Source organism: Carassius auratus, chromosome 25, assembly GCF_003368295.1.
Source record: "Carassius auratus strain Wakin chromosome 25, ASM336829v1, whole genome shotgun sequence".
Taxonomy (NCBI): Eukaryota; Metazoa; Chordata; class Actinopteri; order Cypriniformes; family Cyprinidae; genus Carassius; species Carassius auratus.
This window is the reverse complement of record NC_039267.1, coordinates 21,670,356-21,691,847: the sequence shown is the minus strand read 5'-3', so window position 1 is coordinate 21,691,847 and position 21,492 is coordinate 21,670,356. Positions and strand designations below refer to the sequence as shown.

The 21,492-nt window shown below is 37.1% G+C and overlaps 1 pseudogene; it reads right to left on the bottom strand.

Annotated features, from left to right (window-relative positions):
* Positions 1-384: 384 nt before the first annotated feature.
* LOC113043682 (cyclin-dependent kinase 10-like) lies at positions 385-16,085 on the bottom strand (annotated as a pseudogene).
* Positions 16,086-21,492: the final 5,407 nt, after the last annotated feature.

The window sequence follows — 21,492 nt, the reverse complement described above, 5'->3', positions numbered from 1 at the left end:
AAATCTGAACTTACATGTTCAAGTCTCTATCACTATATATTTTCAAATGTATAAACTAAGTTAACGAGTTCCACTTGTGACTACACTGATGCAGCAAGATCATTTGTTTTATTAGTCCTCCTTCATTTTTCATATGACATTTAAATGTGTCATGTTCTTCAAATCTCTTAACATTTAGCAAAACCTTTAACCTTTAGTCTTGAATCTCGCTGGGTCTCTCACGAGAAGTAAATCAAACTTGCTTTGTGTTGCGTGGCTCGTGATTGGCTGTTCACCAGTGATGTCACACATTTATGTGCACGCGCTCCACAAACTCAGGATCAAAGCCTGAATTGACAAAGAAAGTTGATGAACAGCATCATGGTACCAACAAAGCCGGATTGGAGAGGTTTGGATTTGTCAACTCAAAACTAATCCTGTAACTCTGAATTTGTTCAGCTACCATCATTGTACAGGATCCAGCTCAATATCTTATTGACATTGTTTCTTTAGCTGAATGTTTTTGGAGGGGTCTGAAGGCAGTCATCAGCTGTTCCCTGCCGAGGAAAACTCATTCACTCATTTCTCATTCAGAGGAGGACTACTTTAATCTGAGAATAGAGTCCGGAGAGCAGACAGCTTTTCAAGCTCATTCCTATGAAGACCCTTTAACCCACAAATAACACAGAAATGTTACGAGCCTCATATTTTCCTGACGTCCTTGAATACCACATTTATCATATCTGTAAATATCAAATCTATAACCGGAGGAGCTTAACTTCTGATTACCTTCTCTGTTGGACAAAGACAGAAAACAACTGCCAACAGCTCATTAATATTTCAAGTAATCTGGCTGATTCACAGATCAACAAGAATACGAAGCAGATCAAGCCCACAATCAACTCCTCAAAGGTGACATGTTTTATATAAATGACTCTTTTTTTTTATTTTTATATATTTGTACAAAACAAGCAGCAGCATCTGCTCATAGCTCCGCTGACTAGGATTTGTTTGTATTATTTACACTGTATCTCATCTCTGCCAGACTGAACTTTAATTTGTACAATATCTTACGAGTATAAGAATGGAGAATAACAGGCAGCAGGACATTTGGTTTTCTGTCCCAGAAGCTCCTGGTTTGTTTCTGTGGTGAGGAAACATGGGCGTCAGCTCTGGTTCACAAGCTGCAGAGTGAATCATGGGAGTCACAGTCAGAAACTCGGCCTGAGACAGCATCTGATATAGAGAAATGTGTAAAACTAGGAAGCACTTACGCAAGGGTTTCTCCCTGAAGTAGGAGCTATCTAAACAATCTTTCGCTGTGGCTCTGTTAGACACACGTTATCATTAATGGCCAGATGCTTTCATTCGGTGTTCCCAACAGCTGGACCATCATATCCACCTGCTGGATCTCTGAGGCTCCAGGCAGAAGAGGTTTATGGGCAAGAAGCGCAGCAAAGATGCAGCCAACAGCCCTGCATGAGGAGAACAGACATGTTCATGAAGAACTCAACACACCACTGGACTCTGCTACAGTTGTTTCTGTGATATCAATGTCTCTCTAAACTGATGCGTAACAAAAGACAGACAACATTACAGAAGGATCTACAACTTCAGACTTTAAACCAACAGACAATCGATTCTTTATAGTTCAACCTCTGCTAACTTTAATATGTCACTCATCCATAAAGTATTCACAGCACTTCACATTTTGTTACGTTGCAGCCTTATTCCAAAAGGAATTTACATTCATTATTTTCCTCAAAATTCTACAAACAATATCCAATAATGACAACGTTAAATGTTTTTGTTTGAAATCTTTACAAATGTATACTTTGTTGATACACCTTTGACACCAATTACAGCCTCAAGCTTTTTGGTATGATGCGACACGCTTTGATCATCATCATTTAACAATTATCTGTCATTCTTCGCCTCTCAAGCTCTGTCAGGGTTGATGGGGGTAGACGCACATTTTCAGGTTTCTCCAGAAACATTTGACTGTTCAATCCCAGGCTCTCAAGGACATTCACAGAGTGGTCTATAAGCCCTTTTGACCACTAGTTAGGGTCACTGTCCTGATGGAAGGTGAACCAGTCTCAGCTTCTGAATGATCTTAATGCTTTTCATTACGGCTATCTGAATATTTGGGTGCATTGAGCTTTTCTTGTACTCTGACGAGTCCCTCAGTCCCTGCCGCTGAAAAACAGCCCCTTGTCTCCCGAGGCCACAAGAGGACACATAGAGCAAATTAGTAATGCACGTTTCTGCCAAGAAATACAATAACAAACTTTGAAAAAAGTGCATAGTGTTTAAAATAATGTTTTATAAACCATATATAATTCAGTTGCTTAAATAATTAGAAACAAAACAGCATCGTGTACACATAGTGTAATACAAATGACCGAAAACCAATCACAAAGAGTATTTTTTTCCATTTAAAAACATGATATGCATTGGGATGGGGAAAACCACCATAAAGTCTCAAGGCAAGAATTTGACATGGCTTTCTGAACATGCCGCTCTCGTGCGATAGATGTCCCTCTAGAAAAAGCGATAAATATGAATTCTGTGTGAACAGCTTGGTTTCAGATTTGATGTAAAAAAGAATAAATAACTTAGCAGCGCTGCATTCAGTGGGTTCAACATGGATAGGTAAAAATAAAAGACTTAAAATGCAATGACACTTGCATCGTCATCGCATCTTGTGTGCCACTGATAAAACTGCTTGATGCACACATCAAATTTGAATGTGGATTTATATTTTAAATTCGATGTATATTCTAAATTTTTTTTTTTTTTACAACCCTAATCAGTGGAGGGTTGCAGTGATGTTTGTCCTTCTGTAGGTTTCTCCCATCTGTATATATGATAATGGAGCTGGTTGTTTCAAACTTCTTCCGTTGAAGGGAACAGGGACTACATGCTTCCGTGAGCCTTCAATGAAGTAATGTTTTTCTGCACTCTTCCCCAGATCAGTGCCTCGATACAATCCTGTCTCGGAGGTCTACAGACAGCTCCTTGGACTTCATGGCGTGGCTTGTGCTCTGACATGGACTGCTAACTGTGGGACCTTATATTTACAGATGTGTGCCTTTCCTAATCATGTCCAATCCACTGAATGTACCACAGGTGGACTCCAGTCATGCTGGAGAAACCGCTCAAGGATGATCAGTGGAAACAAGATGCACACTAGCACAGTTTTGACTGTCATTGCAAAGGATGTGAATACTTATTTACATGTGATTTATTTATGTATTTATTATTATTATTATTATTTTACTTTTAATAAATTTGCAAAGATTTCAAACAAACTTCTTTCACATTGTCAACACTGCACTGGCTGCCTATCAAACAAATTAAAATATAGCTTATCACTTATAAAGCCCCGAATGATTGAGCACCTCAGTATTTGAATGAGCTCCTTTTACATTATAATCCTCTATGTCCACTACGTTCTCAAAACTCAGGCAATTTGATAATACCTAGAATATCAAAATCAACTGTGGGCAGCAGATCCTTTTCCTATTTGTCGCCTAAACTCTGGAATAACCTACCTAACATTGTTCGGGAGGCAGACACACTCTTGCAGTTTAAATCTAGATTAAAGACCCATCTCTTTAACCTGGCTTACACATAACATACTAATATGCTTTTAATATCCAAATCCGTTAAAGGATTTTTAGGCTGCATTAATTAGGTAAACCGGAACCGGAAACACTTCCCATAACACCTGATGTACTTGCTACATCATTAGAAGAATGGCATCTACGCTAATATTAGTCTGTTTCTCTCTTATTCCGAGGTCACCGTAGCCACCAGATCCAGTCTGTGTCCAGATTAGAGGGTCACTGCAGTCACCCGGATCCAGTACGTATCCAGACATGATGGTGGATCAGCACCTAGAAAGGACCTCTACTGCCCTGAAAGACAGCGGAGACCAGGACAACTAGAGCCCCAGATACAGATCCCCTGTAAAGACCTTGTCTCAGAGGAGCACCAGGACAAGACCACAGGAAACAGATGATTCTTCTGCACAATCTGACTTTGCTGCAGCCTGGAATTGAACTACTGGTTTCGTCTGGTCAGAGGAGAACTGGCCCCCCAACTGAGCCTGGTTTCTCCCAAGGTTTTTTTCTCCATTCTGTCACCGATGGAGTTTCGTTTCCTTGCCGCTGTCGCCTCTGGCTTGCTTAGTTGGAACAGAGACAGTTTATAAGAGACATGTCAATTCTCACCTCAATCCTCAATACATATATATAAGGAAAACCCGTAACGGCAAAGATGGCGGTTGTGTGCAAATGTCCTGCCCCTCTCGCTGGAAAGCCAATCATCTGCTTTTAACAGTCATGTCGGGAAACATTTAAGCCTATCGTCTGGTTCCACTGACGTATGCGCACAGTTGAGGAACCCTTGTGCATGTGTAGTAAAGGTATAACCTGTGGGGAAAAAGGCGTTTTAAACCTTATTTTGGGGCAAAGTCATCAAATTTTTTCAGCGATTTTTATCATATTTCACTGCTGTTTCTATACATGCTGTTTTTATGTCCCGGTGACCTGTGAAAGTGTAGTTCTGACTCTCTGCCCATTCATTTAGATAGAAGCTGGTCTTGTTATTCTGAAATAGCTGCCCAGAGGCGTTGCCAAGATGGCGGCCGAGTGGCACGACTTGCCTGAAAGGACTTTGGTTGGGGTCACTTCATCTATAGCGATATCGTTGACTTTATTGCAAATAAATTTACAGACACTATTTAAACTGAACAGAGGTGACATCACTGAATTCAGTGATGAACTGCCTTTAACTATCATTTTGCATTATTGACACACTGTTTTCATAATGAATGTTGTTCAGTTGCTTTGACGTAATGTATTTTGTTTAAAGCGCTAGATAAATAAAGGTGACGTGACTTGACTTGACTTGACTTGACATTGTCATTATGAATTGATTTTCAAATTTTGAGGAACATATTCAATTGAATCCATTTTGGAATAGAGCTGTAACATAAAACGTGGAAAAGTGAAGTGCTGTGAATACTTTCCGGATGTTGTGTGTATATACAGTATGTATACAGTGTCATGAAGAAGTTTTTGCCCCTTCCATATTTATTTTTTTAACAGATTAAGATGAAACTAATTTTAATATTACACAAAGATATTTTTGTTTAATTTATTAAGGTAAAAAAGGCTGTCCAAACCTGCCTGGCACTACGTGAAAAAGTAATTGCCCCATAAATCTAATAACTGGTTGTGCCACCCTTTGCAGAATCAACTACAATCAAGCGTTTGGCAATGAGTCTTTCACATCGCTGTGGAGGAATATTGGCCCACTCTTCTTTGCAGATTTGTTTTAATTTAGACACATTGGAAGGTTTTCCGGCATGAATGGACTATTTAAGGTCATGCCACCACATCTCAATTGGATTTAAGTCGGGACTTTTAGTTTTGTTTTCCAGCCATTCAGAGGTGGACTTGTTGGTGTGTTTGGGATCACTGTCCTGTTGCATAAACCAAGTGCGGTTGAGCTTGAGGTCACAAACTGACAGCTGTCCATTCTTCTTCAGGATGTCCTGATAGAGAGCAGGATTCATGCTTCCATCGGGACAGGTCCAACAGTATTCAGGTCTGCGAGTGGCTAGTGAAATTAAACTCTGCTTTCTAAAATAATGTGGTTAATCACAGCTCTTTAACGATTTAACAGGAGGGGCCAATTCGTTTTTAAAGTAGGTTCAGGTAGGTTTGGAAAGATTTCCTTCCCTTAAGAAATTAAATGATCATTTAAAAACTGCAATTTGTATGCAATTAGTTTGATGAAGTGTGACAAATAATCCATGAAATCACAGGAATAAATTAAATTAGCAGTTATTTAAATAGTAAACATTTCACAATATTACTGATTTTGCTGAACAGAAGAGATTCTTTAAAATAACATTACAAGTTTTACTGTCGTAAATCTTTTGACAGGTAGTGTATGTCTTAGGTCTCTCCCTTCCCTCTCTGTCTTGAGTAACATCTAAAAAGTCAGTCTGATTGCAGACTTTATTCTAGCGCTGTTTGTCCAGTTCTCACCACATGTCCAGGGCAGTGGTCTGCGTCTTGGTCCCTAGGAGGAGCTCTGGAGCTCGATACCTGTGAAGAAAACATTGTCAGTGATGGAAAGAGGGATTTGAAGGATTAGCAGGATGATAGAGAGGCTAATCAGCATGAAGTTCATCTGCTTACCACAGTGTGACTACTGGAGGAGTCATGGGCTGTGGCGGGATACCGTAAACACACCAGACCGAAGTCAGCTGTGGAAAAACCACCAGACAGACGTCCACACACAACAGATTATTGTGTTTCTTATTCAGAACAGGTGGGTGAATCTTAGAAAACGATCAGGGACATGACTAAATCATGTTTTAATCCAAAAATCAAGAAAGAAATATTAGAAAATGAAGCCTAATTTCATAAGACTTAAAAATTTTCACATTGTGCAATTATTTATTAAATCACATTTTCCCTGCAAATACATACTATTTGCATGATTTCATAATAATCACCTATGTTTTAAATTATGAAAGGGTAATTATTGATTTCTTTGATAAATATCAATATGAGAATTAAGAAATCTAATTATCAGAAGTTCAACATTATTTATATTTAATTATTGGTCTCATAAACATGAGAAGGAAAATTAGTTTGGGTCATTCTGTCAAATCTACCACATTAAAAAAATTCCCCTGACTCATATTTTTGATTTTGCTAATACGTTTTCTGAAGAAAGCTAGAAATGTGTGTGACACTTATTCTTCAGACATACCACTTTAAATACAATAAGCATCAGCAGTAAACACAGTAAACAACATTTGCTTTTTTTCAGCCACTGAAAGTATGTAATATTCAACAATCTAGACACAGAGTTTCATTGAGATCCTGGGACTGATGGATGCAGGGCCTTGACAATTATGATTCCAAAAAAAAAGTTTATTAAGGGATAAAACATAAAATCATAATGCAATATATTATATATTTCTAGAATTACAGGTATAACAAAGTATGGACAGAAAACTTGAAAAGTTTCTCTATTTTTGAATGGTCACCACTGGCACATATTGCAAAAACAAAAAAATACAAAATTTCTATACAGACCTACTAATTAATATCTGAGTAAAAGTAACATAATCATTAATGTTTTTTTGAACCCACTCTAAAAAATTGTGGATTACACCGTAAATATACATCCGTCGTATTTCACATTTTAGATTTCATCACTATACAGGTCTATCTTTCTTCTGTAAAAACATTTGTCAAATCTAAAATTTGAGCCTGGGACCCTTTGGTTGAGTTGACAAGGAATGACCCTTTTGTGCAAGTTGAAGACATGGAAATGTTTTAATGAAGAAAACAAGCCTGAAAGAACACACTCAAACCTGTTAAGAATGAAGTTGTGATGTAAATATTCCAGACCTTTAAGCAGCTGAAGAACTATACACTTCACCTGTGGAAAAACACAGAAAAAAAGAAAAGAATAATATTAAAACACAAATAATAGTAATATATCATTGACATTTAATTAAATGCATTATATATAAACAGTTTAACCTATCAAAATGTTTTTACAAAAATTGTCTGAAGATAGTCAAACCACAATTTGTTGTTGATCTGAAAAATTATGTAGGGGGAGTTCAAGTATATTTTCAATGAAATGACGGACAGGAAATGAGGCAGTACTGATCTCACTTTAAATGCATGATGCAGGTGCTGATGACACATACCAAAGTGTTGGAAAAATACTGAATTTTACAGCAGAACTAAAACACAGCATGTTCTTTTCTTTTTTTTCTTTTTTTTCCCTTTTTTTTCTCAGTGTCTTTACCAACCAATAACAGAATAACAATCTATTCTGATTTATGACATAAGAGAATGGCGACTGCGTGTCTCAATCTGAGCAATAAGTTAATTTCCCTCAGACTGCTGATTGGTATCACTAAACAGATACACAAAATAAATACCATTCAAGGTTTCTGTTTATACAGATACTCAGTTGGTTATATTATCTGGGATTGTCAAGCTCCAACAAAAACACCATAAAAGAAACCCATATGACTTGTGTGCATTATTCCAAATCATTATAGTTTATATAATATATTTAAAATCTTGCCTTTAATCCTGACTGGCTATGTATTCATTTACACTTGCATATTAAACCCTCTTCTCATTGTTATTAACTAATCACTTTCCAACCCCAAAGAGTTTCCAGTTGGCAGTGAACAAAGCCTTTACCAACAGAGCTTGATCCTGGAGAATATATATAATATCAAATATTCAAATTTAACTGAAAATACTAGGAAAAATAGTGGAGTGACACTTAACTGTTTATCTTTGCAGCAAAACAGTTTCAGTGAAGCCTTTTAGGCAGGATTCAGGCCTTCAGGACAGTGACTGCACTTTTCTGCAAATTACTTGCTCTTATCATCTGACCAAAGCTGCATCTCCCTTTTAGTAGCCTACTGCCTTTAACACATAGACCACAACATTTTGTCTTGAGAATTATGCTGGCACAGAGCCTACCTATCTGATCACTAGCAGCATGTTTTAGCTAACGAAGAAATGTCGACCAAGCACAGGTTAAGTATGGAGTGCCACAAGGATCAGTATTAGGTCCTCAGCTTTTTTATTTTATTTGCTTCTCCCGAGGAAGATTATCAAGAAACTTGGAATCACATGAGGTGCTAAAATATAATGTAATTTTATTTTCTCTTCACTGGCTATCTCTCAGATTGGGTATCAACTTTAAGAAATAACTTAAAAGCCTTGAATGGCCTCTCTTTGCCGTATTTATGCAATCCTCTATCATGAATTAATCCATCATAATCACTACAGCTGCAACATTCCGGCTTGTTGATAGCGCGCTTGGTCAGTTTCACTTCCCTCACTCAATGTTGAGGTCTACAATCACAACCTGTGCCACGTGACTGCTGTAGCTAAATGATTACTTTTCTGCACACCTCTTTTAACCATGTGAAGGTAAACTGATACCATTCCCAAACTCTACCAATGTCTACCTAATCTGTAAACCCAGACAGTTTAATTTTTACAACCTGAACAATATAGTGTATAGTTTTTCATTTCTTGCAACAGTCACCTCTGGCCTGCTCGCTGAGGGATTATAAGACTACTGCAGCTCCCTGATAAAAATACTTAAACCTCTAATCTCATTCCTAGAAATGTGTTATTTTATATTACAGTAATGAGATATATCAAGTAGTAATCCACTCTGTAAAGCTTCTTTGAAGCTGTGTTATTGTCAAAAGCTGCTATACAAATAAACCTGAACTACTTGAGTACATATAAGAACCACTGAAGTTTGTGTGTGTAATGGAGACCAGCTAGTAAGAGCTGTGCTTGTAAACCTCAGTTTCTTCTTTTCCCTATTTAGACAGTCGGATGCAACTTCATTTTTAGCGGACACGAAGAAAGCAAACTTGTCAGTGAATAGCAACTCCCACTGGTGGAAAAGAGCGTCAAAAATTTTCCATTTTAAGATCCAACTGTCCAACTTTCGCACATTCTTCAGGGCAACAATTTAATTTGTCCTTGTATCACGTGCTTGGTCTGTAAATCACAAATCAAGAAATTAATCAAGAAATCCCTGCCAAAAAAACAAAAAACAAAAAAAACAAAACAAAAAAAAAACAATAGAAACCATTGCAGAAATTTTGAATGGTTTCCACTACAAACACCATTACAAAGCATCAACTTTTAACCATTAAAACCATTTAAAAAATGCTTTTCTGTAGTGTGTTTTAGGAAATATTCCATTATGATTCAGTGGCTATAACAAGCTACAAATAACAGGCAACCAATTACCAGTAGTAACCCACAGAGTCAATTGAATGTCAATTTCACTTTCAGAGTCTATTACAGTTTCTATTAAAACCAATACAAGTGCCATTATAACTAGTAAATCCCTTACAAATTCTGTGATGGTGTCAATAGTTTTTTTTTTTTTTTTTTTCAGCGGGTTATCAAAGCAGCACAACTGTTTAATAATAATGGTATTTGTGGATGACAGATTATTGATATAATGACACATAATATCTGAATAAATATGTAATGTATCTGACCATTATCCGTTATTCTATGAGACTCACAAATGATTCCATACGTTCCCTCTCCGATCCAGTTCATCTTCTCAAACTCCTTCACCCTCCTGCATTTCCCTAACTAGTTTTATTTCCTTGTGTCCTTTTATTATTTAAATACTAGATTAATAGTTAAAGAGTATAAAACAGGTGGAGCATAGCAGATGTGTTTTAAATAATTATTTATATTCTTATTTATAATATAAACCCAATTCCAAAAAAGTTGGGACACTTTACAAATTGTGAATAAAAACATAATGCAATGATGTGGAAGTTTCAAATTTCAATATTTTATTCAGAATACCTGTTGTCCTGTCATGTGGTAGTCTACTTGTTATTTTTACATAGCCAGTGATGTAAAAGAAAAAAAAAAGTTTTAAGTTTAACTCTGTAACATTTACCCCCATGACTACATTAATAAAATTTTTATTTCATACCTGTGTAAATCAGGCTGAGCCTGTGACAAAACGGCCCCGACCAACAAACACCGGACCTCCCATGGGCCGCTGCTCTTTATTCGCATCTGCTATCTTCAGACCCGTGGGCATCTCTAAGAGGTTTTCTCGAGACGGAGCTGTTATGATGATCAGCGGCACAGCAGAGTTATTACACGATGAAGGTGGTGTTGATGATGAAGATGAATCAGTGCTAAGAGACGGCTCCACTACTGTTGAAATGTAAAAAAACAACATGTAAATAACAGTATGGCATACATGTAAAATATTTTTATAGCATATAATAATTATACAATAATATTAGTATACATATATTATATTTAATTCTCTCTCTTGCTCTCTCTCCCTATTATTATTATTAATTCTGTCTCTCTCTCTCAATAATATATATATATATATATATATATATATATATATATATATATATATATATATATATATATATATATATATATATAATTGAGAGATAATATGTTGCCAAAAAAGTGTTGCCAAACGATTAATCACATCCAAAATAAAATAAAGAAATTGGTCGCATAATATGTGTATATTTATTATGTATATATAAATGCACACACATACATGTATATATTTAAGAAAAAAATATTTAAGTTGTTATTTTAAATATATTTATATATAATATAAATTATATGAATATAAATATATACATGTAAATATTTTGAAATATATACTGTTTGTATGTGTATGTACTTACATATACATAATAAATGTAAACAGTATACACACATATAGTATGTAAACAAAAACTTTTATTTTGGATACAAAAATATTAATAGTTGGACAGAAATTGTTTTCTCTAATAACACTGAAGTGCACTCTCCTTTCAATTGGATTACAGGGAAGTTTACGTCAGAAGAGAAACATAATAGATTAACCTAATTAATCCGACACAGCACGACAGAGAGACAGTCTGACTACATTTCACAGTAGTCTAGACGAAATTTAGTTCATAGTCATATTTATATTCATATTCATATTAATGGCTTGGAAGTGTTATTGTCCTTGCTGGTACCTCTGGTTTCTTAGAAACATAAAGCCGATAAAGTGAATATAATGTTACCTGGGAGAACCTGCTTTCTCGGAGCAGAGCCCATTCCCCATCACGCACTGAAATGAATCTCTCCTGGACGAATCTTTTGCTCCATGTGAATAATACTCTTCTTCTGAGCTGACTGTGGGTTTACAGTCCTGATCCACTGTCAGTCTCACACACACTGCAGGGATTCCCCATCTAACCACAATAAATCACTTCACCAGGTCTCTCTTTTTTTTTTTTTAATAGGCTTAGGCGCAGAGAACCGGTTCTTATTCTGACTCAGTCATTTGGCTCGGTTAAAAAGGTTATCTAACGTGTATTACTCCCCAAACCTAGGCTAGAGAATACAGTAGTCTACTAAATACACTGAGTCTCCTGCAATACTTGTTCAACTGCTGCACACATTACAGAGTCTGACCAGTGTAGTCCGATTGTATAATTCAATTATAAAAATGTAAATGATTACAAAGGGTGGCTATATCTGAATATTTGTAAACACATGCACATTTGATTGAATTGTTTCCAGTATTTCACTAACTGTTGCATACTTTACACTGTCAGGATACTTTACACTATAACTGTTTTGTTTCCTATTTGGGTTTGTGTATTTGCTTTTTATTTTATTTTTTAAGATTAACTGTTTCTACGGAAGCATTGTAGATGCCAGTGTTTCCTGTTAATAGCTATGCAAAGATTTGATTTCAAAAACAGTATCATTGCTATTAAACTATACCTTGTTATGTTTTTAAATCTGTATTTAACCTCAAAACGGTCTCAAAGTAAAGGCGGTGTTAAAGTCTGATTCTATGTTGGCTATGCTTTAAAATGAAATAATTATACTCTTGATTGAAGTGATGAGTGATTTTGAAAGTCTGACAGTAATTAATGTGGAGATCTACTGTAAGGTTAACCCTGCTGCTTTACATGTTTGAAAAAAAAAAAAAATATTAGAAATGTAGAAAAGTAGGCCTAATCAAAAAGTGATTAAATATAATCAGTTACTTTAGTAAAGTAATTGCAATAGTTACAATATTACATTTTAAATAGGGTAACCTGACCATCTAACTCTAGCACTCTCTATTCTATTTCTATTTTATCTATTTGTTGAGCATTAAATGCGAATGCTGCAGTACACTGCCACCTGCTGCTTTAGAAAGTCATCTCCTCTCACGCAGACACATAAGGACAGTGTGTGCTAGTTGGCCATTGGCTGTGATCTTTTTGTTTGTTCAAATTCCACTTTTTGCCCCAGACTCAGGTGATGTTAAGCAACAACACAGTTGACTTTGGCACTGCTAAGTTCACTGATGTTTGCTTGGTTTCATGGGAGAAACATTTTTTGGTTGCTCCTGAGGTATCCTCAAAGCTTAGTGTCCAAAAGATAGGCACAGAAGCCAATACACAACAGTTAGTATTCATAAGTGGGTAGATTTGGTCCCATCTGAGCCTTTAGCTCCTCATCCTCACCACCAGAAAGCCCCTCCTGTTAAGTATTGACTATTATGTTTCCGGTTTAAAGCAGTCTACTTTTAAAGCAGTCTACTCATTAAAGTACTTAGGTGCTAAACCATTAAGGGCTTTATAAGTAATAAACAAGATTTTAAAATCTATACAGTGTTTAATAGGGAGCCAGTGCAGTGTGGACAGAACAGGTCTGATATGGTCATACTTCCTGGTTCTAGTAAGAACTCTGGCAGCTGGATTTTGGGCAACCTGGAGTTTTTTTTACCAACTGTGCAGAACAACCACCCAATAAAGCATTACAATAATCTAACCTTGAGGTTTTAAATGCATGGATTAACATTTCTGCATTTGACATTGAGAGCATAGGCAGTAATTTAGATATATTTTGAGATGGAAAAAATGCAGTTTTACAAATGCTAGAAACGTGGCTTTCTAAGGAAAGATTTCTATCAAATAGCACACCTAGGTTCATAACAGATGACAAAGAATTGACAGAGCAGGCATCAAGTCTTAGACAGTGTTCTAGGTTATTACATGCAGAGTTTTTAGGTCCTATAATTAACACCTCTGTTTTTTTTCAGAATTTAGCAGTAAGAAAATTACTCATCATCCAGTTTTTTTATATAGACTATGCATTCCATTAGTTTTTCAATTTGGTATGTTTCGCCAGGCCACAAAGAAATATAGAGCTGAGTATCATCAGCATAACAGTAAAAGCTAACACTGTGTTTCCTGATGATATCTCCCAAGGGTAACATGTAAAGTGTGAAGAGTAATGGCCCTAGTACTGAGCCTTGAGGTACTCCATACTGCACTTGTGATCGATATGATACCTCTTCATTCACTACTACGAATTGATGGAGGTCATATAAGTACGATTTAAACCATGCTAATGCACCTCCATTAATGCCAACAAAGTGTTCTAGTCTATGCAAAAGAATGTTGTGGTCAATTGTGTCAAACGCAGCACTAAGATCCAATAAAACTAATAGAGAGATACACCCACGATCAGATGATAAGAGCAGATCATTTGTAACTCTAAGGAGAGCAGTCTCAGTACTATGATACAGTCTAAATCCTGACTGGAAATCCTCACAGATACCATTTTTCTCTAAGAAGGAATATTATTGTGAGGATACCACGTTTTCTAGTATCTTGGACAGGAAAGGGAGATTCGAGATTGGTCTATAATTAACTAGTTCTTTTGGGTCAAGCTGTGGTTTTTTGATGAGAGGCTTAATAACAGCCAGTTTGAAGGTTTTGGGTACATATCCCAATGACAATGAGGAATTAATAATAGGAAGAGGATCTATGACTTCTGGAAGCACCTCTTTTAGAAGCTTAGATGGAATAGGGTCTAACATACATGTTGTCGGTTTAGATGATTTAACAAGTTTATACAATTCTTCCTCTCCTATAGTAGAGAATGAGTGGAACTGTTCCTCAGGGGGTATATAGTGCACTGTCTGATGCAATACTGTAGCTAATGGCTGAATGGTTACAATTTTATCTCTAATATTATCGATTTTAGAAGTAAAGTAGTTCATAAAGTCATTACTGCTGTAATTTTGGGCAATGTCAACACTTGTTGATGCTTTATTTTTCATTAATTTAGCCACTGTAATGAATAAATACCTGGGGTTATGTTTGTTTTCTTCTAAAAGAGACAAAAAGTAATCAGATCTAGCAGTTTTTAATGCTTTTCTGTAGGATAGGTTACTTTCCCACCAAGCAATACGAAATACCTCTAGTCTTGTTTTCCTTCAGCTGCTCTTCATTTTCCGGGCAGCTCTCTTTAGGGTTGCCAGGTTTTCACAACAAATCCTGTCCAGTTGCTTCTCAAAACTAGTCCAAAACTAGCCCAAGTGCGTTTCCAGGAGGTTCCCTGATAAAAATGGCTTCCCCTGGGTTAAAGTATAAGTTTTTTGGAAGAGTTTTCTTGGTTAAATTTGCATTTTAGGCGCTAAATATCGCGTTATTGGTATTGGGGTTGCTTCAAACTGCGGACATGAAAAACAACCCGCAGACTACGGGTTATTTATATATATATATATATATATATATATATATATATATATATATATATATATTTATATAAATATAATATATTTATATATATAATAACGTGATATTTAGCCCCTAAAATGCAAATTTTACCAAGGCAACCCTGCCAAAAAACTTATATTTTAACCCTGTGAAGCAATTTTTATTGAGGAACCTCCTGGAAACACGATTGGACTAGTTTTGAGAAGCAGCCCTTAACAGAGCACATCTAGATTATGATCAGTGATCATATTATTTACAAAAAGTGCTTTTGTAGAAAGGGACCTGATATTTAATAAGCCAAGCTTTATCATTTGTTTATCTGTATTGCATCTGTTTTTTTATTTGTTGAACCTCAATTAAATTGTTACTCTTAAATTGGTTTGGACGTTTTTTGTATTTTCTGGTTCGGGGAACAGACACAGTCTCTATAGTGTGATATCTACGTGAAAGAGTCTCTATGTGCTGAGAATCAACTGACCTCTGTGACGTGAGGTGGCTAGCTGATGGTCGATGTCCGACTGGAGAAGTCAAAAATCATTAGCGTCGGTGTGAATACATGACAATAACAATCTTACTGTATTTACGTTCAGCATTAGTCAGCACTTTTAAATTTGCCAAGATGTCAGGCGCTCTGGCTCCCGGTAAACATTGGGACTGTGGTGGCTGGAGTCTCTATTTTCATGGTCCAGGATAGGTTTGAGTAGCAAAATGGGCAGGTTTTGTTCTGAAAGCCTGGAAACCCTGCAGCCATCACCTGTATAGACCTCATTAACCAGCAGTACATGTCATGCTTCTCTCTCAGGGACTGTTTGATGACTGCAAAGACATAACCAATTCACTGCTGTCACAAATCATCTCATGGCCGAAGAATGAGGACTGCTAATAAATAAATTAATTTATTCTGAGTACCATTATGCCACTCAGGAATCTGCAGCACTGATAAGCTACTTATCAGTCTCATGATTGCTATTATATAAAATGCAGAACAAAACTGCAGTGGTCTAAGCCATTTGCATTTCATTACTTGTTGGCATGACAACTAAACCGCGATGACACATGGGTTGTAGAGAGGCAAGGAGGTCTTTATAAACATGGTTGTTTGCATTTGGAGATTTTTGTGAAGTGTGGACATAATTTACTGAAGCATCCTTCTCATACCATAAGAAATATGAGTTTTAAAAGGAGCGAAACATTGAGTGTGCTTGGTAATGATGCAGCGAGTAAATAGTTTTTTTTTTTTCTGTCATATCCATCACCTGCAGTATGTGTGCTTTTCCGGTCTGTGTTATAATCTCAAACTGTCCTATTTCTACTGTACGTTTCCATTTAGTTGCTTAGCAACAATGGACTGCCAGAGGAAGGTCTGATGATAAGATTTACTGCTTCATTTGAAAAAGGACATTTAATATATAAATTACATATAGAATAATAACCTTCTAAGTCAAATAACTTATGTTTCTGATTTAAAAACTTTTAGATAAATACAAATAAATGCAATCCACAAAGCACCAAAATTGTGGAAAGTTTCCTTATCAAAAACTTTTAATAATTTAAATAAAACAAAAGCAAAAGGAAATAAAAACTTTTTTTTTTTCAATGTTGTGTAATTTAAAATCACAAAATAGCATTTTTTTTCCAGCACCATGATATTGTGTAAATGATGGATTTTTCTTTTGATGTGAGCTGTTCGTGGAAAGCAGTTCATGATATCTTTTGATTTCTGGTGTTTTCCCCATGCATTTCCACATTGGAACAGAAGATCAGTGTCCTGAAGCACATTATATTCCCTTAACACATGAAAATGTATGTGTGGATGTTTTTGTGTGATGTGTTTATGTGTCCCCAGCCCCTTTCTACCCACCCACCAGCCCACACACATCACGATGCTTTACAAGACCTCATCACTAACTCTACAAACTCTACAGAGTCAATGTATAAAAGATGAAACATTATATAAATATGTTACATGGCTCACTGGATTGACTCCTATTGCTCAGCTTTAAAGAAATATATTTTAATAGGGTCTATTTGTTGGCAGAGGCAATTAGTATTAACTCCACCCACCAACGTGTGATTGGACTGGACAACATTACAAAAGATGGCCAGCAATCGATGGCTCCAGTAGCATAGATGATGAAGTGCTTAATGTGTTTCTTATGACGCAATTGACCCGAGTTCGAATCCGCCTATAGGCAAATTTGTTCTTTTCTTTTTTCACATCTCTTATCACATTGAAAATGCATTTATTTTCCTGAAAAATAAGGAAATTATAATAATAATAATAAAAAAAAAAGTATCGAGTAGGATTTGGGTGGATGTAGGGAGGGTTTTATTATCCCAATATGGCAGCATCCATTAATAATATTAATAAAAATTATAAATTTCATGTTATTATTTCATACTGTTTAATGCAATAATACTATTGCAGCTACTACAATACTGAGGTGCAGTTATTTGCCACTATTTATATACGCTTTTATCCAAAGCAACAAATGAGGACAATAGAAGCAATCAGAACTAACTTCTAATGTATACTGTATAAACACACAAGAAGATAGAATGAACAAAATAGAAAGCTAGTTTTTTTTAAATAAAAAATAAAATAAATAAAGTAGAATTAAAATAGAAAAGAAAGCACTAGAGTTAGAGGGTCAAATAAAGATGGAACAGATGTGTTTTTACTCATTAATTGAAGATGGCTAATGACTCAGATTGAGTTGGGCAGGCTATTCCACCAGGAGGAAACTGTATGAAAGTTGTTTAGGTGCGGATCTTATACTAGGTGAAAACCGCTACAGATTGTTCAGGCAGAACAATAAATCACTTGGTCCATGTCCACAATAAAGTTCTTTACTTTTTCTTTTGCTTCATACATCAGTATGGGTGTGGTTCTATAAATGAATAATAACAATAATGAATATACAGTAGATACAATGAGGTAGAAACAATACTGAACAAAATAAAGTAATGCAATAGCATAAAGATAAGGACATATTTATACAAGTCCAGCAGCTGTACATTTACCTCAGGTTTATGCACATATTCACTTCAAATAGACTCACATAATATTACATTACATAATATTCAAGAAGTAACATTTAAAGTCTAATTCAGCACTTTTTATGCTGATATGAATGTGAGATTAAGCTTATGTGGGCATTAATTACCTCAGAGGAATAAACAAAACTTTTAGAATAGCAATATAACATAGCAGCAACTAAATCTACCAATATAAACATGAAAGAGTATATAAGTAATTACTTTTAAGATGTACGCACACAGTATGAACAAAAAGAACTACAAATCGGACCCGATCAGCACGGAGATCTCTACAAAACTGCCGTGAGATTTAGCGCCGATCTAAACCAATGAAATTACAAGAATGATAGTCAGGTGATTCAGAAACAATATGTATATCCTAAAGTGTATCAAATTAAATGTCCAGCAGAGGGCACCAGCGTCATTAAATCTTAGCCTTTTGTACAGCCGCCCCCAAATTTGTTTAACGAATTTGTAAATGAAGAAAAGGCTCATTAAACTTTGTTGGTGTCATCAGGTGGGGCAGTCAGTTTAATCAGACGAGCCACAGGTCTTGTGTAAGTTTTGTCTTTGACATTCACTACAGCTGTGCGAACTCGTCCATCTTGTCCAGGAATGACTTTGACTACTGTACCTATTTGCCACAGGGCTCTTGGTGCTTGTTGATCCACAATCATCACGACTTCACCAGTTTGAAGGTTTTCTGATTCTCCATTTTTGTCTTCGTTGCATGTCTGGGAGGTAATGCCGTATGAAACATTTCCAGAAGTTTTCAATTAGAATCTGGCTGTGACGCCATCTCCTACGACTGAGCATTTCTGATTCCGGATAGACAACTTGTGGTAATGCAGAGGTTGGACGTCCCATAAGGAAGGAATTAGGTGTCATATATATCTGCTATATCTGAGGAAACATATCCCAACGGCCTGGAGTTTAATATGCCCTCCACTTCCACAAGTACAGTGATTAGTACTTCCTCTGGCACGGATTGAGAACCAAGGGAGGTGCGCAGTGCAGTCTTGATAGACCTAACCTCTCTCTCCCATGATCCTCCAAAATGCGGTGCATTTGGTGGGTTTAGACGGAAATGGATCTGCTGAGAAGCCAGATGTTCTTTCAAGGCTGGGTGAAGTCTACTGAAGGCATTCTGGAGTTCTGTGCTACCTCCCTTGAAGTTTGTACCATGGTCAGAAAGCACTTCATATGGTTTCCCTCTGTGAGCTATGAACCTTCTTAACGGCATAAGAAAGGAGTCTGTGTCAATGCTCGATAGAAGTTCAATATGAACAGCTTTGGTAGTAAGGCACTTGTACAGTATTCCCCAACGTTTTTCACATCTGCGTCCGAACTTAACCTGGAATGGACCAAAACAATCAACACCTGTCGAATAGAAAGCTGGACAAAACAGTCTAAGATTAGACTGGGGAAGATCTGCCATCATGGGGATTTCTGGCTTCCCCTCGCCATTTTTTACATTCAAAGCAGCTGCGTTGGTGTTTTTTAACTGCCTCTCTGCCTCTTATGATCCAATATTTCCGTCTCAGTTCTGCGAACACACGCTCGGGTCCTGAATGAGACAGGAGGTTGTCGTAATGTTGTATCAGAAGCTTTACAAGAGGGTGAGCAGGATCTAAGACAATGGGGTGGAGAGTGTTGCATCCAAGTGCTTACATATGCGGAGGCGTCCACCTACTCTGACTAATCTGGCTTTGTGATCATATTCTGGGGCTAGAGTAAGAAGATGACTAGAGTGAGATATAGGTTTACCTAACTGAAATTGGGCTGTTTCTTCTGGGAAGCTTTCACTTTGAGCACGTCTCAGAAGTTCCTGTTCAGCTTGTGTGTAGTCATCAGCAGAGAGTTCACTTTCGTCTGCCGCCCCATGAAGGTAAATAGCAGTAGCCTTAATCAGATCTTGAAGTGAATTGTATTGAGAGATATCTGGAATATCAGTTTGGCTGGAGGATAGCGCTCCACAGAAAGTAGAACTGTGGTGTTCTTGAATATCATCACCTACAGCCTCAAGTGGCTGTTTGGGCCAAATACTAACTGGCTGAGTTAAGAACTGTGGACCTTGATTCCAGCGGCTTTGTGTTGTAAGTTTAGAGAGAGTGAGGCCTCTGGTAATGTCGTCAGCTGGATTCAGCTCTGAATTGATATAGCACCAGGCTTTTGGGTCTGTAAGATCCTGTATCTCAGCCACCCGCGTTCCGACAAACACATTGTAGTTGCATGAGTCCGACTGAAGCCAAGTCAATACAGTTGTGGAGTCAGTCCAGTATAATTCTCGATCAATTTTGATGGTCAGTTCTTTTCTCAGAGTGACAGCCAGCTGAGCGCCAGTCAGGGCAGCACAGAGTTCGAGTCGGGGTATAGATTGTTGTCGTTTTGGTGCTACTCTGGATCTTGCAGCAACAAATGAAACCTGAGTTTCGCCATGTTTATCACTTGTACTGATATATGCAACGGATCCGTAAGCACGTTCAGATGCATCACAGAATACATGAAGAGTGTGACTGCTAACTGACAGATCAGTATTTGGTTTGGTGTAACATCTTGGGAATGTGACGTGTGGTAGTTGTGACAGCTCACTTTGCCAGGTCAACCAGGCCTGAAGTCTTTCTTGTCCCACAAACGTTGAATGATAATTTTGGATCTTGTTGTGAATGGAATGAAAAAGCCTAATGGGTCATATTGGCTTGCAAGGGTTTTGTAGATGTTCCTCAATGTTGGTGGAGAATTTTCCTGTTTTTTGTATCTGTAACCAAGAACATCCAAAGAGCACTGCCAGCGTAGGCCCAGAGTCATTTCCTGTGGGTCTGCTCCACTTTGAGTGAACCAAAGGTGACTGTTTGCAGATTTCAGCTCATCCGGGAAATTAGCGATTACTGATGGAGTGTTGGTTGCATACTGTCTCAATTCAAAGCCACCCTCTGAAAGGAGTTTATGCATCTTGGTTACAAAAGTCTGTGCTTCATCAGCTGATGGAAAACTTTGCAGCCAGTTGTCAACATAAAAGTTGTGCTCTACTGAAGCATGCACATCCTCGTCTGGTTTGCTGTGGTCATACACATGTTTCTGCAAAGCAAATGTTGCACAACAGGGGCTACAGACTGTTCCAAAAGGCAATACCTGCCACTCATAAACAGTGGGCGCTCTTCCCTGTTCCAAGTTTCTCCAAAGGAAACGGAGAAAGGGTTTGTCCTCATTCAGCAGACCCACCTGGTGGAACATTCCTTTTATATCGCTGCTGATAGCGACAGCATTTTCTCTGAAGCGCAGAAGTACTCCTAAGAGGGTTGGTCCTAGTGTAGGGCCAGGCAGGAAGT